This window comes from Astatotilapia calliptera, chromosome 3 (assembly GCF_964374335.1).
Source record: "Astatotilapia calliptera chromosome 3, fAstCal68.1, whole genome shotgun sequence".
Taxonomy (NCBI): domain Eukaryota; kingdom Metazoa; phylum Chordata; class Actinopteri; order Cichliformes; family Cichlidae; genus Astatotilapia; species Astatotilapia calliptera.
Window position 1 is genome coordinate 16,797,296 of NC_137424.1, and position 19,242 is coordinate 16,816,537.

Genomic DNA, 19,242 nt, shown 5'->3' on the forward strand with positions numbered 1-19,242 from the left:
AATATGCTGCTATGTTTTCCCATCTGATGTTGTTAAACTGCAGCTGCTGCTGACCTCCGGACAAAGAGAAAGGTCTTTGAGAAGGTGATGGCTGTGAGGCGCCTGAGAGAGGAGGAGATGATCCTTTGCAGGGAGATGCAGCATCACTGGACAGTGTTGCGAATGCGATCTGTGGTGTTGGGGACAATCTCCTCAGACTGTAAGCACATCTTTTATTTATTTATACATTTGGTGATGAATTGATTGAAAATAATAGCAGATGCTAAAGTCTTACTGGATCTTTTACCTATATTTGGGTTGCTAGCTAACACTGCCTTCTCCCTTAAAAAAAGTTTAATTACATGATCCTAACTCCTTGTGTTTATGAGGTGAGGTTTGTTTGTTTGTTTTACTTATATTTAATAGTTTTGTTGTTTTTACAGCCTCCCTTGTTGGCATGTCGGAGGATGCACAGAAAGGACTCCATAGCCTGGTTTAAAAACAAAGTGAACTGAAAGCTGAAACGCTCAAAGTAAAGGACGTGTACAAGAGAATCCTCAGCCACCAACCACTCCTGGAAATGGACTCGGAGGAGGAGGAGGACGTTTCAGACGATGAGAGTGATTTGAGCACTTCTGATGAAGACTGATTGTGTCATCATTGATGTTATGTTTGCTAGAATAAAAAGTTAATCACATCTGTTTAATGTGATTTTCATAATGTCTGTTTCAGAAATTGCTTATCAACAGACATTTTACATGTTGAGAAGAAAAATGTAATTCCCTTGGTGCAGTTGTTTACCCTGAATCATTCTTTCCCATCTAATTTAATGACTCGTGTACATGTTCAGATACAATAACATAATTGAATTCATGGGATGCTTTCTGGGCTGCTCAAATTATCACAAAATGTAAAAGCACCAGGCAGCACACTCACAAGGACATGTTTTGTTCAGTGTTTTGTTGAAGAAATCAACAAGTACAACTGAGATGTTTGCTGTAGTGGTGTGTTTGTTAAGAAGCATGCCAGCACACTGGTGAACTGACAGTCCTAGAATGCACCCGAGCCAGTGACTCGCCCCAGAACAAATGACATTAATTATTTAGAAAGACAACCGTGATCAAAGACTAAGTAAAAGAGTAGGAAACAAAAGATAAGGAAAGGTACTGTGGGGTAGGAAAGAAAGGCCAGAGCTGTGCAAAATGACCTCCAGCAGGCCACAAATATGCACGTCTGCTCAAACGGTCAGATACTGACTCCATGAGGGTGGTATGAGGGCTCGACGTCCACAGGTGGGGGTTGTGCTTACAGCCCAACACCGTGCAGGATGTTTGGCATTTGCCAGAGAACACCAAGCTTGGCAACTTTGCCACTGCACTCTAAGAAATGACACACTGATGTTGGTAGCATTATGTAAATGCTTCATGTTAAAACTAATGCCACCAATTGATTTTTAACTTTAAACACAAATATGTTGTTTTGAATTTAATTAACAACATAATATTTCAATACAACAAAATGCAGTAAATTAAATCCAATGTAAAAAGTTCATTTAAAATGAAGAGCACTTTAATTTAAAGAGGATTGTCCTAATAGGCTCTCCGTACTTCTGAGTTTGCACATGTGCAGTGTGGAAGTTTGATCATCTGCCATTTTCAACTGAGACTTGCATATGCTTAGCATCCTGGATAGAATCCATCGCCATCTGAGGATTATTTGGTAAGTTCAACAATTTAAGGATGACAAATTTGATTAATGTATACTAACTGATACACATCTGACACTTTCGGGAATACTTTTGCATTTTTTTTAAACAAATGATGCCTGGCAAATTTTTTAACACTCTAGCTTGTATACCTCTCTCACATGTTAGAAGTATGAAAACATTTAACAAATATTGTTGAACCTGCTTCGGTGTAATTTTCCAAAATCTTTTGCGATTCTTGTTAAGATGAGACTTGCCTACTAAGACCGACAGTTTTAAAATTACTCCCAACATCTACCGCACCTGCTCCCTGACATCAGTAATGACCACTGGGAGCGCCAGCGATCCTGTAGTTTGAAGAATGAAATGAATGTGTAGTGTATTTTAGAAATGTGCATCAATTAAGTTGCTACATTGTTTGAAAGAATTCGACTCCATGTTGATTTCTGGTTTAGTGTCAGAAATCTTCACTGAAGAAGCTTCACTTTTCTTTCCAAGCTCCTTAGACTACGATGACCTGGATGACTGTGAACCTTCACAGACTTATTGTTATCCACAAAATGTCATGATAGGATTTTAAGTCCATATTGCCCAGTTCTAATCTTCTATTTAATTTTAATATTTTTAGGGGCACAATTATTAAATATATTGTTGAACAATCTAGAATTGATTAAAGCAAAAATGAAAGCTTTCACGTAATGTCAAAATTGAAAAGCTTCGATTTTTGGGTTCATATATTTGTTAATCTGACACAGAGGAGTCAGTGCCTTACCAATCATGAACCTCACTGCACATCACTGATGTGAGTTATGAAACATTGCTTAATCACATATCTGCTATGTGTTAATATTTTTGACTTTGTTTTGTAAAGAGGTTGAAAGGAACCAAAATAGGAAACTTCTCTCATATTGAGTTCTTATCTCCACCAGAATCCCAGCGTTGATGTTTGACAGGAATGCATTCTGAAAGCTGTCTGTGTCTACTTAAATGAAAAGCCAGATGACCTGTTCAAGGAATTCTTGGTAAGTTAAAAAAGGAAAACGATCAGTTATTTTCCTTTTTTAAATTTGGGATTGGAAATGGAAGGTGGACTTACTTGTCCATATGTATATGTACGCAATTAACTTATCTTTTTTTAATTTTTATTTAAAGGATGTGGATCTTGGTGCAAGCAGAGAAACAGAGCAGCTGACTTTGGGAGTCTATGTTGTCAGACATGAGAGCAAACTCTGCAGATACACCTGAGGACATTGGTGTCATCATAGAAGGATGCACTGTGCTGCAAGCTCTTAGTGATGTGGCAAAGGGTTGTGCCCTCCTGCTTGGACTAATCTATAGTCTAAATCTGAGCTACCCAAAGCACCTGAAATACACATTTGAATTTCTTCAGAAGGTGCTGATGGAGTTGGATGGGAACAACCTATCCATGAAGGTGCAGGTTCTGAAAAACAAACTGCTTGAGTGAAACAGCCTGCAGTGAACTATAGAGGACACTGAACTTTAAGGTTCTCGAACCCTTCTCCTTGCACTTCATAAACTGTTCAGTTTGAATTGCCACAAGAACTTCTGCAAGGCCTTTCACTTTTCTGCGTTCTTTGTTCTTGAACCTTTACCAACATCCAACTACACTGAAAAAGACTGCTCCTAACTTTGGACTTCAGTTTAAGTTTTGAAGCAAAGGTTATTTTTCTAAATATGGACAAAAATGACACAAAAGTAATTTCTACCTGCTGTTTGCAGGGCTGTATTGTGGGCTTTTCATTGTAGCCCAATCAAGTTTAAATTAAGTCATGTTAATGTTAAAAATGTTGGAATCACAACACTTTCCAGTTTTAATCATTTCAGTTTAACATGACATTCTGTATCTTGTCTTCCTGCACCTAAAATGCACTTGAATATATGTAAAGATTGTTTGGGGGAAAAAGATCTAGAAGCATTTGAATTGCTCAAAGTGTGCTTCAACAAGTTTTACACAAAGTGTTATTAAAGTTAGGTTAACTGAATAAACTTGTGTTCGATTTATTTAATTTACAAACTTAAATAGACTAAGTTGCAATTCTGTTAAAGTGATTTAATCCTATAGTTTCAGTAGAGCGTGTTTTGGGTGAGTAGATTTATCAGATTTACTTAAAATTTGTTGTTCAAATTAAATATATCATACATTTTATATTTCACTAACCCAGTTGTGTGGAACCGGTTGACATAACTGGGTGGAGTAAATACAACATGTTATTTCTCAAAGTAAGTAGAGCTTGTTTTGGTTGAGTAGGTTTTATTTAGTCTTCTCAATTTAAATCAACAAGGTTAGTTATATCAACATTATGATATTCAGCTAATACAACATGATTCTTTTGATTTGCATTTAATTATCCAAATCTTATCAGATGTACTTAAAATTTCTTGTTCAAATTAAATGTATCATACATTTTATATTTCACTAACCCAGTTGTGTGGAACCGGTTGACATAACTGGGTGGAGTAAATACAACATTTTATTTCTTAGAGTGTGGCGCCCTGTGCTCTTCACAGATGAAAGCAAGTTCACACTAAGTACTTGTGACAGAGTCTGGAGACATATTGGAGAACCTTCTGCTGCCTGAAACATCCACCAGCATGATGGTTGGGCAGTGGGTGACTAATGGTGTGGGTGGCATTTCTTTGGGGGACCGCACAGCCCCCCGTGTGCTCGGCAGAGGTAGCCTGACTGCCATTAGGTGCTGAAATTAGATCCTCAGACCCCTTGTGAGACTAAATGCTGGTGCGGGTGGCCCCGGGTTCCTCCTAATGCAAGACAGCGCTAGACCTCATGTGGCTGGAGTGTGTCAGCAGTTCCTGCAAGACAAAGGCATTGATGCTGTGGACTGGCCCGCCCATTCCCCAGATCTGAATCCATTTGAGGACATCTGGGACATCACGTCTCACTCCATCCACCAACTGCACCACAGACTGTCCAGGAGTTGGCAGATGCTTTAGTCCTGGAGTCTGGGAGGAGATCCATCAGGAGACCATCTGCCACTTCATCAGGAGCATGCCCAGGTGTTGTAGTGAGGTCATACAGGCATGTGGAGGCCACACAGACTACAGAGCCTCATTTTGACGTGTTTGAAGGACATTACATCAAACCAGATGAATGATTCTGTATTGCACTGATCAAGGAACCAACCCAATAGGAGCTAAAGGCATCCTCTTCACATTACTTAACATAGTGAGTTTATACTATGTTTAATGTGCATTTTCTTCATCAGTCTAGAACATAACATGTTAGCGCTCCCTGGTTCTTTTTGGAGACAGATCCTGAGACAGCAGGCAGCTTTGGAGAACTCATGCCAGCTGTGGTCATTAAGGAAAACTTTGATTTAATATTGATTTCATGACAACTATCCTCAGGCACATATTCCTGGATATATACAATGACACGAGTAGACACTAACCCCCAGCAGTCTGGTGCTATGACAGCATAACTAAGGGCTGACCTGAACCAGCCCCAACTATAAGCTCTATAAAGAAGTGAAGTCTTATGCCAACTCTTAAAAGTCTTGACCATGTCCACCTCCAAAACTCATAATGGACTTTGGAGGTGGACAGCTATCAAGCTCCTCACAGAGGAGCAGCTTGACAGCTAACAGCTCCCAATTTACTTTAGTCCAAATACATGAATTCAAATTGAGGTGATAACTATTTATCAACAGTATGAATGTCTGTTCCCGTCCAACAAAGTTGTTACTACATACCATGTTGAGCAGGGCTTCAACTTGACTTTAACTTCTTCTTTGTCCTGAAAAACATGATATAAACAAACAATTAATTCAGAAAGACATGCAGGTTGCATACAAAAAGGAGCCTACAAACATTTGTGTACTGTTGAATGGCTCAATATATTATACAGTTAGTTTACAAAAACATAAGAACCACTACAATGCTTGTACTGCCAGCATCGAGTGCATGTCAGCAAAGCAACACTGCTTACATTGTGGCTCACAAGCTCCACTCCTTTTCATCAAAACCAAAATTTTATCTACATTCTGTTTTTTACACTTTAAATCCCAGTTAGGTTAAATATTACCAGTAGCTTTTCAGATAAAACAGTAATAAAGTCCTAATGGTTTCATAAATCTTCATATTTTTTTTCATATAAGCATCGGGGACAAGGCTGTCTTGCAACTGTTGAGGTCACTAGTGTGCGCCCTATTTCTTCCAGGATCACTCTTCATTTGTAGGTTTTAGTGGACTCCTACTACTGTGAAGTGGTTTTCATGGGACAGGGGCTTGTATTCCAAGATCTGGGAGATTGTAGAAATGAGCTGTGATGCCCTTCTTGCCATCTTTCCAGAAATATCAGTGATCTGGAAGCTGTTAGGCTGACTTACAGCAGCAGCACTTTCTGCACCTGCAGAAACTCCAGGACACATTTACTAACAGTGTTTGTTGCTGTGTGTGCTGCAGCTGCAGCTTTGGATTTTTTTTGAGAGCTAATATTTTGGCTATGGTGTCTTGTTATGAAATGTACAAGAGTAAGAGTGTTAGCATGTGTGTCAAAGCTACGTTTGACTGGGAAACTCAAAGCTCAATAACCTGTATCAACAACAATTCACTGCAGCCTGTGTAATATTTGATGCATCATAATTTATTCCAGTCTATCTTGCAAATACATGTTTGCGTTGCAATGTCATGCACAACACACACAACTATTAGAGCCTTAAGATCAAACCTGCGTCATTCTTTTGGTCCACTGCAGTGTAGCAGTCAAACAAGGAGAAGTGAAGTGGCCCCAAATGGCCAGGATAGAGATCAGAGGGTTAATGCGTAAAATGCATAAAAATATTATTGGTTACAGGATAATACATTAATGTTAATATCAACAATAAGCTTTTTACTCTGAAGTTACAAGTATAAACAATGCTGTTACATTTACACTTACATTTTTTACTATAAGTATGGAAACAAGTGAACAGCATTTTATAATAAGTTTAACTGGAATTCTGTACACTGAAAAACAAACAACAGATAAAAAACACAAACAAACAGCCAGTGCCTTCATCTGTCCATTAAATGTCAAACATCGCTTTGACCTGTAGTCTCTGCTCGTCAGCACATGCTTTTAAAAAGAGCTCCATGTCCTCTGCAAACTGAAAAACAAAGAGGAAGAAGTCCCTCTACACAAAAACACTGTGGATGACAGGCCAGGCAAACATCTATTGACCTGTTTGAATGCCTCCTCATCATGTGAGCCTTGAAGTTTTTTTGTAAGAAGACTAAGACCACAGTGAGGACGTTTCATTTTCATGGACTTTCCACAAGCCCCAGTTTCATTTAGCACAGAGGGTGGAGCACATGAATGTTCTACCCAAGATTCAGGAAATGGTTTAGATGCTGGAGACGAGACATGGAGAGGGAGACGAGGCTCCACGGAGAGTTCAGTGGGGAGCAGTCCTGAATGCTGACATGACAATAATTGCCTTGCCATATCCCCACGCTGTATGACTGTCATGTTACAGAAGGGCAGTGAAAGTGCACCGGCACATCATTTTGTCTGTAAGAGAGAAAAAAAGAAAAAACATGTAATTTAAATGTAGTTGTATAGAATGCAGTCAGTTTATCTAACAATCAGATTGTACATATTAACAAAAATATCCAAGCCGTCCTCAATAATGAAAGCAAAATGGTGTGGATCACAAGAGCTGTCAGGAAATGTGGTGAACAGGAAAAATATTTAATGAAAACACTTTTTTCTCTCGCTGATGAATGAACTGAACTGTACAATGTGAAAAATAACTTTTAAGTCAACAAAGACCTGCAGAGGTGCTGAAAAGAAGTGCATATTTATGACTTTAACTATGAGGTATATTTAATACCAACATACCTTTGAAAGGCAAAGCACTTTGAATGTGTCCATTTATATGCTGCTCAATCTTTGCCCTGACAGCAGGGCTGAGAGTGGGGCACAGAGGGCAGTGAAACAGCCAACACGTGGTGCATTCCTGCAATTCTGGCCTGGAGGCAGAACTCCAATTTGATATTTGCATCTAAAACAGAGAGAAAAACAGATAAACACCATATACACATTTAAGTTCAGGTTTTAGCAGAAATAACACGTTACAGTTAGCATGTAAGAGATTTGGGAGAAAATTCTTTACAAAAACATAATTTACAAGAAACTTTTATTTGTGACATACGTATCTATTGACATATAAAAGACAATTGAACAAAGGCTAACTAACATCTTGGCAATAAAACAGAATAAATAGAGAATATTAGTATTTATACATATATAAAACTCTCTGTGACGACCTTTACAATGTTTTTGCAGGTGGAATGAGAGACATGAATAAAGTGCAATATGCAGTAAATGGAACAATGTGCATTGATGTTACAGATCGTGAAAAGTAGTGAAGTGAATTTGTTCATAACAAGCAAAAATCAAATACGTTTGAAACTGACCACTAAATGCTAACCAGAGGTGTCAAAAGTGCACATTCTTACTAAAGTTTAGATGCCTCGGGGGTCTGACCGTTGTTGTAGCGCTAACAAAGTGCCAACGTAATCAGTGTAAGCAAACTAGATGATTCCTACAATTATATAATTATTAACGGCAAATTTAGACATGAAAGACTCTGTAACAACCTTTACGATCCACTTGCAAGGTTTCCACAGTCGATGGCTGTATCCCAATTCAGGGTCTGCAGCCTTAAAGTTCGCAGCCTCAACGGTCCATGAACTCTGAACATCTGAACTCTGAAGCATGAACTCTGTGTCAAAGATTCAAGTTGCAGTTATTTATATTTCCTATCACCTTAAATCTTCACTCAAAGACACTCAAGTATCTGTGACAGTGTGTATATAGATGTATCATATATAAGAGAGAAATATTGTTATTTTAATATGTTGGCATTACTAAATTTGGCTCAATGCTTACATATATGTGTAAAAAGCAAATGTACGAGCTGTGATAACTGTGTCTGATAGAATGAAGAGTAGACTGATAAATGAAATATTCCTTTATTGGGTGAGAAAATCAGACCATGTCATAACTGCTTTAAGTCATACAGAATAGACATCAGAGCCTTAAACAGGCTGACTTCTGCTAAATGGGTCAAACTGGGCAGAAAGTCTACAAACACATAACATCCTTATAGAAAATGATGTAACACTATAGATCAACTTAGCTCAGAATATATAAAGCAAATAAACAATTACAGCAATATGATGCAACAAACACAGCAGTGCTACTGATCCAAAATACTCAAAGCTTCATAGAACTGAAACAAACATTTATTTTTAGCTCCATTCTGCTGCTGATACAGACTTTAGGTTTCTGAACATTAAACTTGTTGCTGCCTTTCATAGTGTGTAACTTGAAGGCCCTGAGTACTTTCTCCCACACTGAAAACACTGGGAGGATAACATTATTTGAACATTACCTAATAAGACTGATTCAGGACAGACAGTTATGTTAAACTTTCCTAGCAGTCCTTCACAAACAGGGAACAGTCTGTCTATTCTCTCCATCTGTCAGCTGCTGCTGGCTCTTCCTCCTCCTCTTCCTCACACACTGCTGAGTTTGTCCTGGTGGATTATCAGGGCTGCAAAGCCTCACAGATGATGTGCAGCAGTGGGTCCCTCAGTCTGTCCTCACTCTGGACACTTGCAGTCGTCACACATGGAAATCAAATGTGTGATAAGCTGCAGGATTCAAACACAAGTGTGACTTATAAACACATGTTCATACTTTTATTCCACAATCAGAGAGAAAGAAACAGAGAGAGAGTGCAGGACCATAGCTGGACTCGCCATCGGGCATACCGGGCATTTGCCCGGTGGGCCGCTGGCGATTTTTTGCTTTTATGGGCCGATCGATTTTTTTTTTTTTGGAAGGGTATAAATAATGAAAGGTGTTGGATTGGCCAATTGGTCATGATCGACTCTGGGCTGGACCAATTACAGCCGAGGAGGGCGGATGCACCCTCCCCCTTGTTTAGCAATCTTATAGATGAACTAAAGAAAATGGAGAACAAAAAAAGGAAAGAAGGTGCAGAAAAAATTAGGGCCAAAAAGAAACAAGCCCTTCAGGCAGACGCTGCCAAATGTGTAAAAATAACTGAATTGTTTGGCGGTAGCTGTGGCATAGCTTCCACAGATTTAGCATCATCAGCAAGTGGTGGAGGCCAGCAGGTGGATAAGGGAAAGGGGAGGCAAGAGGAGGAGAGACCCGAGGCGGCCGCCGGTCATAGTGGCAGAGGAACTGAACTTCAGGTAAGAAGTTATGACCTGCTGTCTATCTGTGTCAGATATAAACCAAGTTTAGTTGTAGTTTGTTTTCGTTGTGCTGACTTTTTACAGTCGCTTAGAATAACTGGTACTAGCTAGCATGACGGAGTTTATATACTGCTGGGCGGGTGCTATGAAGTTACTGATAGTAAATTTTATTTTATGCTTAAGGTTAGTTTCTCAAACTCCTCAAAATCTTAACAAATTGTGCCAATCCTTACATGTTGCACCAGGCTGATTTATCATCAAAAGTGGAGAAGTCTGTGACAGAGGAGACAGAAGAGCAGCAGAGAGAGATGGAGCAAGAGAGAGAAATAAAAGAGCAGGAGATGGAGATGGAGAGATGACTTTATGTCATCCATGAGGGATGCATTTGACATATGTTTCACATATTATAGCCCAACAAGTTACTTATAGCAATTTAAATACCAGCAATCACTTTTTGGCAGACAATCACTTTTTGGCACAACACCGGCTATTTTTTGTGTTTCTTTTTATCGCTCTGTAGCTGAGTTCAATTGAAAGCCTGCATGCGCTAGTACCTCTTGCCACAAGTTCCCAGAATCCTTTGCAGTTTTTACCCCTGAATGACATCACATTTTTGGTGGGCCGGTCTCTAGTCAAAATGCCCAGGCCGATTTTTTGTCCCAGTTCAGCCCTGTGCAGGACAGACAGACAGGTGACAGTCTCAGGTGTACACACTGCTACACAACAGCACCAGAGAAGGAGGATTTAGTGTTTGTGTTATTACGAGTGCTAAACAAGAAGAGTTCCAGATGGTGCAGTGGACACATGTGTGACTGCTGTGATTAAAGCATCTTTCTTTCAGCTTAACGAGTGAACCGTCAGCTCGTTCAAACACACGTTAAAGTGCGTTTGGTTCGACACCACCGAACAGAGGCAGCAATATAACATAGCTAACATTAACAGTGCAGTGAATCCTGCTTGTGCCGTGATATTCAGGACTGCAAACCGAGCAGCATCACTGACTTTCAGCTTGTTGTGTTTGTGGATAAATGACTGACTTTAATTATCCACAAAATCATCACATTCTCTGTAGGATTAAGGTCGACTATTGAACAGCGTATATTTTAAAGTAAAGGCTTTAAAACCAAGTAAACGCTGAAAGTACAAACATCACTAATGTCACATAACTTTGCCAACATGTGGCCAACAGGAATGTTTTAATGTTCTTCATTATTAAACATTTGCACATAAATAAGTGACATAATATTCAGTACTTACTTCTGAAAGTTTACTCTTCAGCCGCCCCTCTTCCGCCGTTTTCTTTCGGCAACATTATCCACACCCACCGCCGCGCCGTTCTCTCAGAACTGAAGAAACTTCTTGGATAAAATGTCTTCAAGAAATTTAAAGCAGTTCAGACGCTTTTCTTTCCCAGCTCCTCAGACTGTCCACCCTGTTAGCTTCGTTAAGCAGCCATGAAGAGTAGAAGGCCAAGTATGAGTTTCAAACAGTAAACACATTTATTTTTAAACCCTGCAAATAAACAACATTAACATCAAAAGTTTTACATTTCCTAAATGTATCCCACAATCTGAATATAACACCCACTTCCCCACGTTTGATCCGCTGTGTTAAATATGATTAAGAACAGAATTCAATCATTTGCAAATCCTATAAACCAGTATTTTAAACAAAGTGAGAAAATGAAACATTTAAAGAAAAATATTAGCCCATTTTGAATTTGATGGCAGCATCCTCTCTCCAAAAACTAAAGGCTTTACGATGTTTAGTGCTGGACCATGTTGGTTAATGTGTAAACTCAACAGTTTCCATTTTGATTAACCTGACCAACATCTAACATAGAACACCTTTGAAGTGGACCTCGCAGCCTGTGGATAACTTCAAACACGTCGAGGTCTTCAGAGGCTGAACTTTGACCCAGCATCACAAGGAGCGCCATAAACACTTGTTACGGTTATTAGAAGGAAGCCAGCCTTTAGACATCCCCACAACGACATCGTGACCAAGGGTCTGTTGCATGATTTTTAACATGGCTACAATGTGTCGTCTGCTGAGTCATCGTTTAATACAACAACGTACTGAAAGAGAGCATTCAGCATCTGACTGAGCTGGACTAACCTTCCCTTTCAAAAGTGAAAACTGCAACATAAAACTGGAATACAACCAACTTCTAATGAAATGTAACATTTTATAACATGAACACAGATTCCAGGTGAGCTGTGTCTTCCAGGACTGGATTTACCAGAACAGGTATGAGGATGGTGCCTGACGGGCATGTACGAGCTGGAGTGGATCCCAGCTAACACAGGGTGAGGAGACAGACGACCGTTCACGCTCACACTTATTCACCAGTTAACCTAACCCCACTACCTGAATGTCTGTGAACTGTGGGAGGAAGCCAGAGTCCCCTGAGAGGACCCACACAAACACGGGGAGAACATCCAACCTCCACAGAGACTCTCTCTGCACTAAAAGCACAAAATAAAAATCACACCGTCATGTAATTTAAGAAACTGGTCTTAAAAAACAGTTAATCTAATATGTCCACATGGAGCCCGTGTTAAGGTCCGTACTGGGCTTCAGAACATCAAGTGAACAACGTCAGATGGGACCTGAGTGCGTTGTCTCCTGATAGAAAGTGCTGAGGATCAGAAGGACTCAGGGACAACACGATATCTGTCCAGCAGAGGGCGGCATTATTCCAAATGGCTCCATCCTAGAAACATGATGTGGAACAGCTGACCTGTAGATCTGCTCAAGAACAATCGTCACAGTCTGATCACAGTCAGTCCCACGTCTGCCATGTTCTCAGCTTCCTTTAGTACAGGTAGCTTTAATGATCATTTCAAGTGTGGTTGTTTCATGGAAACAGAGAGCAGACTGCAACATCCGTGACAGCCACCTCTAACACTCTGATGGACGTGTGGACAGCAATGGTGCCTTGAACAGTACCGATGTTTCAGGGCTGATGACGTTTTTGGGTGGGACATCTACATCCTGACATATCAAGGTTACTTTACTTTTAGGTAAATTTGCTTTACAGAAAAATAATAGGGTTTGTCATCCCTTCACAAACACACACATCGATTTAAACCTGACAGACACATATTTGGAAAGTAGACGCGATGAATCAAATCAGGAAAACAGTTATTAGTTATTAAGTTTAGTGACGGCAGCAGGGACAAAGCTGCTTTTATAAGACTTTGTCCTGCATCATTCTCATGATAAAACAGACTCAATGGCCCCAAGATATTTATATGACTGCACTTGCTCAGGTTTGTCCGGATTTCAAACTGTTCTAAAAGTCTTTTGATTCAAATCTGGGGCTGTGTTATTGAAAGCAGCAGAGAAATCGATGAACTGAAGTCCTTTACTCTCTACATGTTTGACAATCAGGTGAAGTAGAATCAAAAGCGCGTCCTCCACTCCTCTATTGGGCTCATGTGCAATCTGCATTGAATCAAGCTGAAGTTCAGTGTCTTCCATAATCACATTTCTGATGATTTGTTCAAAGACTGAGGTGAGGGCAGCAGGCCTGAAGTCGTTTAGAACTTTTGGACGACTAGATTTAGGACCAGGAACCACAACAGCTTCTTTCCCAAGAGAGGGCATGAACGATTTATTCAGAATAACCTAAAATATAGGACTGAGTTCTTGAGCACAAGTGTAGGAGCCATATGAGTTGTTCCTTTTTGTTTTGGATTAAGAGGGTTGGTTTAAATGCACACCTTGTATTGGTGCACGGGTGTGGGGCGTGACTCGTGGGCGTGTTAGGTGATAAATGTGGTTGCACTCACCTGTTCACTGCACCTGATGAGCAGAAAGGTCGGGTGAGCATGAGGGGAAACCTGTTGACCCCAGCTTGAGTCATTGTGATGCATTTTTGGCTGTAACTTGATGTATGTTTTATGCACTAATTGATGCCATAGGCCGATGTTGTAGTTTGGTGTAGTAATTGGTGTAATTCTTTGTGAGTTGCAGTCATTGTGTTTGTGCAGTCTGTGCATTTGTTTAATAGTTCGATGTGCTGATTTGTATAGTGGACAGTAACACGTGGAATTAAAGGAGCAAATAGTGCAGAAGTGCATCTCATGTGTTTGTTGTTGTCGTCATCAGCGTCCTCATGTTTAGCCTGCTGCGGACATTTGCTGGAGGAGCCACAACAACTTGTCAACAGAAGAGTTTGTAGGTTTTATTGGATTATTTATATATAGTTTGATTGGTGAGAGTTTTATGGTTCGCTGTTGCCTTTTAGAGTAAGCCTGTGGCTTCACACAGCTGTTTCAATCAGGAGTCTTATTCCCCTGTTAGGTTTCAGCAGTTTCACCTGCATTAGGCGTTGTACTGATTTGCTTTCTATTGTGCATCAGGCGGCTGAAGCCATTGGCTTGGGAGTACCGCCGCAGTTTGTGTTTAAGACAGTTTGTCTTCCTCACAGCTGACGGTATGGAGGTACATAAATACCCATCGCCAGTATGTACGGAAGACTAGGCTGGGTTAGCTAGGTTTAACAGGCAGATTAGTGGGGATGTTACTCCTGTTAATTGTGTGTGTCCAAGGTTTATTGAAAGGAACGTCATTAATTTGATGTGTTGGAATGAAGCTCTGTGGCATAGGTGCAGTTCAGCGTTTGGATTTTGTAATGTTTGAGTTATGAGTTATGTGAGTTATGCAAACAACAAAGTTTTTTGCAGCTGTTCACCTAAAAATGCAGCCAAGGCGTTTTTAAAATAAACATTTCAAACTATTTACAGAACAATCAGCTGTTCGGCATCAAATCTGATGCCACACAAATTATTTGTGCCACTGCAAAAAATAATTTCTGTCCACTATGAGATAAAGGAGAACAACAGCCTGATACCTGCAGGCCTGACAACAGCAGATGTATCACTCCGCATCAGCCACGCCGCTTTGCTAGCTAAAACACATAAGGACGCTGTCATAGCCTGTCAACCATGTTGATTAGCTGCGTATATACACGAATGTGAATCGCATCATTGGCTGGACTATGGGATAAGGTGGCATCATTCTAATCGCATACAGGAGCAGCCGGACACTTACTGACTATTAACTACTCGATTTAAATCAAGACGCAACCTCTCGCGCTTTCTCTCTCTCTCTCTCACACACACACACACACACACACACACACACACACACACACACACACACACACACTTTCTAACAGCCATCTTCAAGATAAAACAAATCAAGCTCCAATAACTAGTGAAAAATGTAAAAACTCTCCAAGACATCTGGATTAACGTTAAATCCTAATAACTGTGAACTCTTTGCCATAAATGATAAACTGTAAGATTCCTGTTAAATCAGAAATAAGATATTTGGAAATTCATCTCACAAAGGACCAAAAAGTAAATCGGTCGTTGAACGTGGAGAAGAAACTAAAAGAATTCAAGACCAAACTGAACTCTGGGCTTTTGTCACGGTTCTGGGTCATTTTGACCCAGCATTTTCAGTTCTTATATTACTTTGTATTATGGTTTGTATCCCGATGCTTTTGTTTATTGGTATTCCATGTTTCTGTTATTCTTAGTGAGGGATTAGTTCTTAGGTTGTGTCTCATGTTTAGTATAGGTTCAGTGTCAAGTCTGCGTCTGTTTCTTGTTTCCTGTTTTATTGTGAAGGGTTGTCTCATGTCAGTGGCTGTATCCCAATTCAGGGTCTGCAGCCTTAAAGTACGCATTTCAAGGCCGATTACGTCACAGCGGCGCGCCGAAGGCTGTCCCAATTCAAAGGCTGCTCCAAATGCGGCCATGAAATGCGTCCTTCATTTCCCTGAATTTTAAGGCTGTGGCGGTGTAGACTTCGTGGCCCAACATATCCCAGAATGCATAGCGCGGCAGTGGGTGTGGATAATTTAGCCGAAAAATGGCATTAAAACGGATCTCCAATGTGCACTGGACGACAGGAGGGGGAAATCCTTGTGAAAGTGGCCAAAAGACACGAAAAAGGTTACGGCAAAAACAACTAATCATCCGTGTGGATACTAACTCACTCGCCTGGCTAGTGCGCTGCAGAGAGGACGTGAGTAACATCAGTTCTTTTAAGTGAAGGATGTTTTTGAAAATACTGAGAAAATGTCAGGAGGCGTTGGACAAATGGACATTTTTGATAATGGCAAAGAGGATTGAACAACATATGTGGTGAGAGATGAACAATATTGTCTGGCTAACAAAATAGAGGATGAGAGGAAAGTTGCTGTGTTCCTGAGTGTCATGGGAGGAAAAACATACAACTTGCTGCGCAGCATCAAACAAAAACTAAATGTGCAAAAGAGACCGAAAGCTGCATGAAGTAACTGAGAAAGACTCAAATGATTCTCAGGAGGATTTGGCATGCCTGGAGCTGTACACAATGCAAGAGAAAGACAATGATGCAATATGGCTCACACCAAAAATACAAGAGGTTGAGTTACAGATGGAACTGGACACTGGGTCTGCCCTCTCACTGATCTTATATGAAGATTACAGAGACAAATTCCCCAATCTGAAACTGAAACACACCTCGGTGAAACTGAAAACATACACAGGTGAAAGAATAACTCCTCTGGGAAAAGTGAAAGTGGAATATGAGAAAAAGAAACGCAACCTGGAACTTTATGTCAATGAGACTGGAATGAGGCCTGAGTGCACATTCTGTGGATGAAAGACTGAAACAGAAACTTAATAACCGTGCCCAGGTGATCAAAGATGGAATCAGCACCCTGAAAAATATTAAAGCACAGATCATACTGGAGGACAATGCAAAACCAAGATTTCACAAGGCACGTCCTGTACCTTATGCTTTATGCCCCAAAGTCGAAGCAGAGCTCCAGCGCTTGGAAGAGCAAGGAATACTCACCAAGGTGGAATGGTCAGATTGGGCTACACCAATAGTGTCAGTAAGCAAGAAAGCAAGTGACAGAGTGCAGATCTGTGGTGATTTTAAGGTTTCAGTGAACCCAGTTCTCCACATAGATCAGTACCCACTTCCACGGATAGAAGACATATTCACAGCAGTCGCAGGTGGCAAACACTTTTCAAAAACTGACCTTGCCCAGGCTTATCTCCAGTTGGAAGTAGAAGAGACATCCAGGAAATATGTGGTGATAAACACTCACAAAGGCCTATATCAGTACAACAGGCTGGTATTTGGTATCGCCAGTGTCCCAGCAGTATGGCAACGTGCCATGGATCAGGTCCTACAAGGCATTCCAGGAACAGTGTTTTCTGGATGACATAATAGTCACTGGTGTTGATGAGGAGACTCATCTGGCTAACCTAACAGCAGTCCTGGCCAGGCTAGAAAAATATGGATTGAGAGCAAACAAAAACAAATGTGAGTTCTTCAAGGATGCCATTGAGTATTGTGGACACAAGATCGACAGACATGGGCTCCACAAAACCGAGGACAAAGTTGAAGCAGTCCTGAAGGCACCAGACACTAAAAATGTGAGTCAGCTACGTTCATTCTTGGGCTTAATTAATTATTACCACAAGTTTCTACCAAACCTTTCAACAGTCCTGCACCCGCTGAACTCTCTGCTGCAACAAAATGTCAAATGGAAATGGACAAAAAACTATGAAGAGGCATTTAATTTAGTTAAGTTAAGCAGCTCATTACATCAGAGGAGGTTCTGACACACTTTGACCCCAAGCTACCACTTCGCCTCGCCTGTGATGCCTCACCATATGGCATTGGTGCCGTGCTATCTCACAAAATGCCTGATAGATCCGAACGACTACTTGCCTTTGCCTCAAGGTCCCTAAATGCAGCCGAGCACAACTATACGCAGATAGACAGAGAAACACTCAGTCTAGTGTGGGGAGTGAAGAAGTTTAATCAGTATTTATATGGACGACACTTCACCCTGATCACAGACCACCGACCGCTGGTGTCCATCTTTAACCCTCAGAAAGGTATTCCAACCATGGCTGCGGCACGCTTGCTCGGGCTTTGTTCCTGGGTGCACACACCTACACCATTGAGTTCAAAGGGACAAAGCTACATGGAAATGCAGATGGACTTTCACGTCTTCCACACATGCAACCCACCGAAGAAATGACTGCTCCAGCTACTGTGTTTCATGTTACACAAATGGAACCCCTACCTGTCACAAGTGCTCAGGTGAAAAGAGAAACGAGCCAAAACACAATCTTGTCAAACGATCTTACTGTGAATGGTTGGCCGTCCTGTAGTGACACTCAGTTCTCTGCGTACTCCACCCGCAAAGACCAACTATCCGTTTGCCAAGGATGTGTCATGTGGGGAACTCGTGTCATCCTGCCACCCAAACTACGTACAAAGGTACTGGACTCACTGCACGATGGACATTTGGGTGTTAAGATGAAAGGTCTTGCTAGAAGCTATGTTTGGTGGCCAGGCACTGATTGTGAAATGGAGAATATGGCTAAATCCTGCATTGTTTGCCAGCAGACGCTGCGCCAGCCTCAAACAGCACCTGTACACACGTGGGAGTGGCCATCCGCTCCATGGCAACGCATTCATATAGACTATGCTGGCCCATTTATGGACTAAATGTTCCAGGTTGTGGTTGATGCCCACTCAAAGTGGCCAGAAATCTTCCCCGTAAAGCAAGCAACAGCTGCCAGCACGATCAATAGTCTTTGGTCACCGTTTGCACGCACAGGTCTGCCACAACAGCTCGTAAGTGACAATGGTCATCAGTTTACTGGAGAGGAGTTCCAGTGTTTCCTTGGGAGTAACGGCATACGACATATCACTTCAGCTCACCATCATCCTGCAACAAAGCTGAACCAGCCAGTCGCACAGAGGGGAAACCGCTACAACAGAAAATTGACAATTTTTTTACTGTCTTACCACTCATGCAACAACTGGACACACACCTGCAATGCTCTTCATGGGATGAGATCTGAGATCACGTCTAGATTTGCTGAAACCAGACATTCGCAAGGATGTCCAAGATAAACAGTCTTCCATGGTGGAAGCAACAAGAAACAAAACCAGGTTCTTCAATGTTGGACAAAAAGTTCTCGCCAGAGACTACAGAGACCCAAGTCAGAAATGGCATTCTGGCACGATTCGTTCACGGACCGGACCGCTGATATACACCATAAATGTTGGAGCCAACTTAGTCTGGCGTAGACATGTTGATCAGATTCTAGATGCAGAATGTCACGTGGTTCCAGAGCAACCTGAGAGGACACATCTACACCTCAAGATTCAGAAGAGTTTGCCCTCGCTTCACCACCTGAGGTTCAGGGTTTACGTGAAACCACCAATGTTCAAACACCTGAACTTTCCACACAGAGCACTATGGACTC

At 41.1% G+C, this 19,242-nt stretch overlaps 1 protein-coding gene and 1 long non-coding RNA gene across 2 annotated transcripts in view; one reads left to right on the top strand and one right to left on the bottom strand.

Moving 5' to 3' along the window:
- The window catches only part of LOC113035147 (protein TANC1-like), a 388,820-nt gene that overhangs the window by 263,409 nt on the left and 106,169 nt on the right, over nucleotides 1–19,242 (bottom strand). The window lies entirely within an intron of this gene.
- LOC113016720 (uncharacterized) lies at nucleotides 1,616–3,691 on the top strand. The gene is made up of 3 exons (XR_003271294.2): nucleotides 1,616–1,698; nucleotides 2,614–2,706; nucleotides 2,837–3,691. It is a non-coding gene; the product is annotated as an uncharacterized LOC113016720 (long non-coding RNA).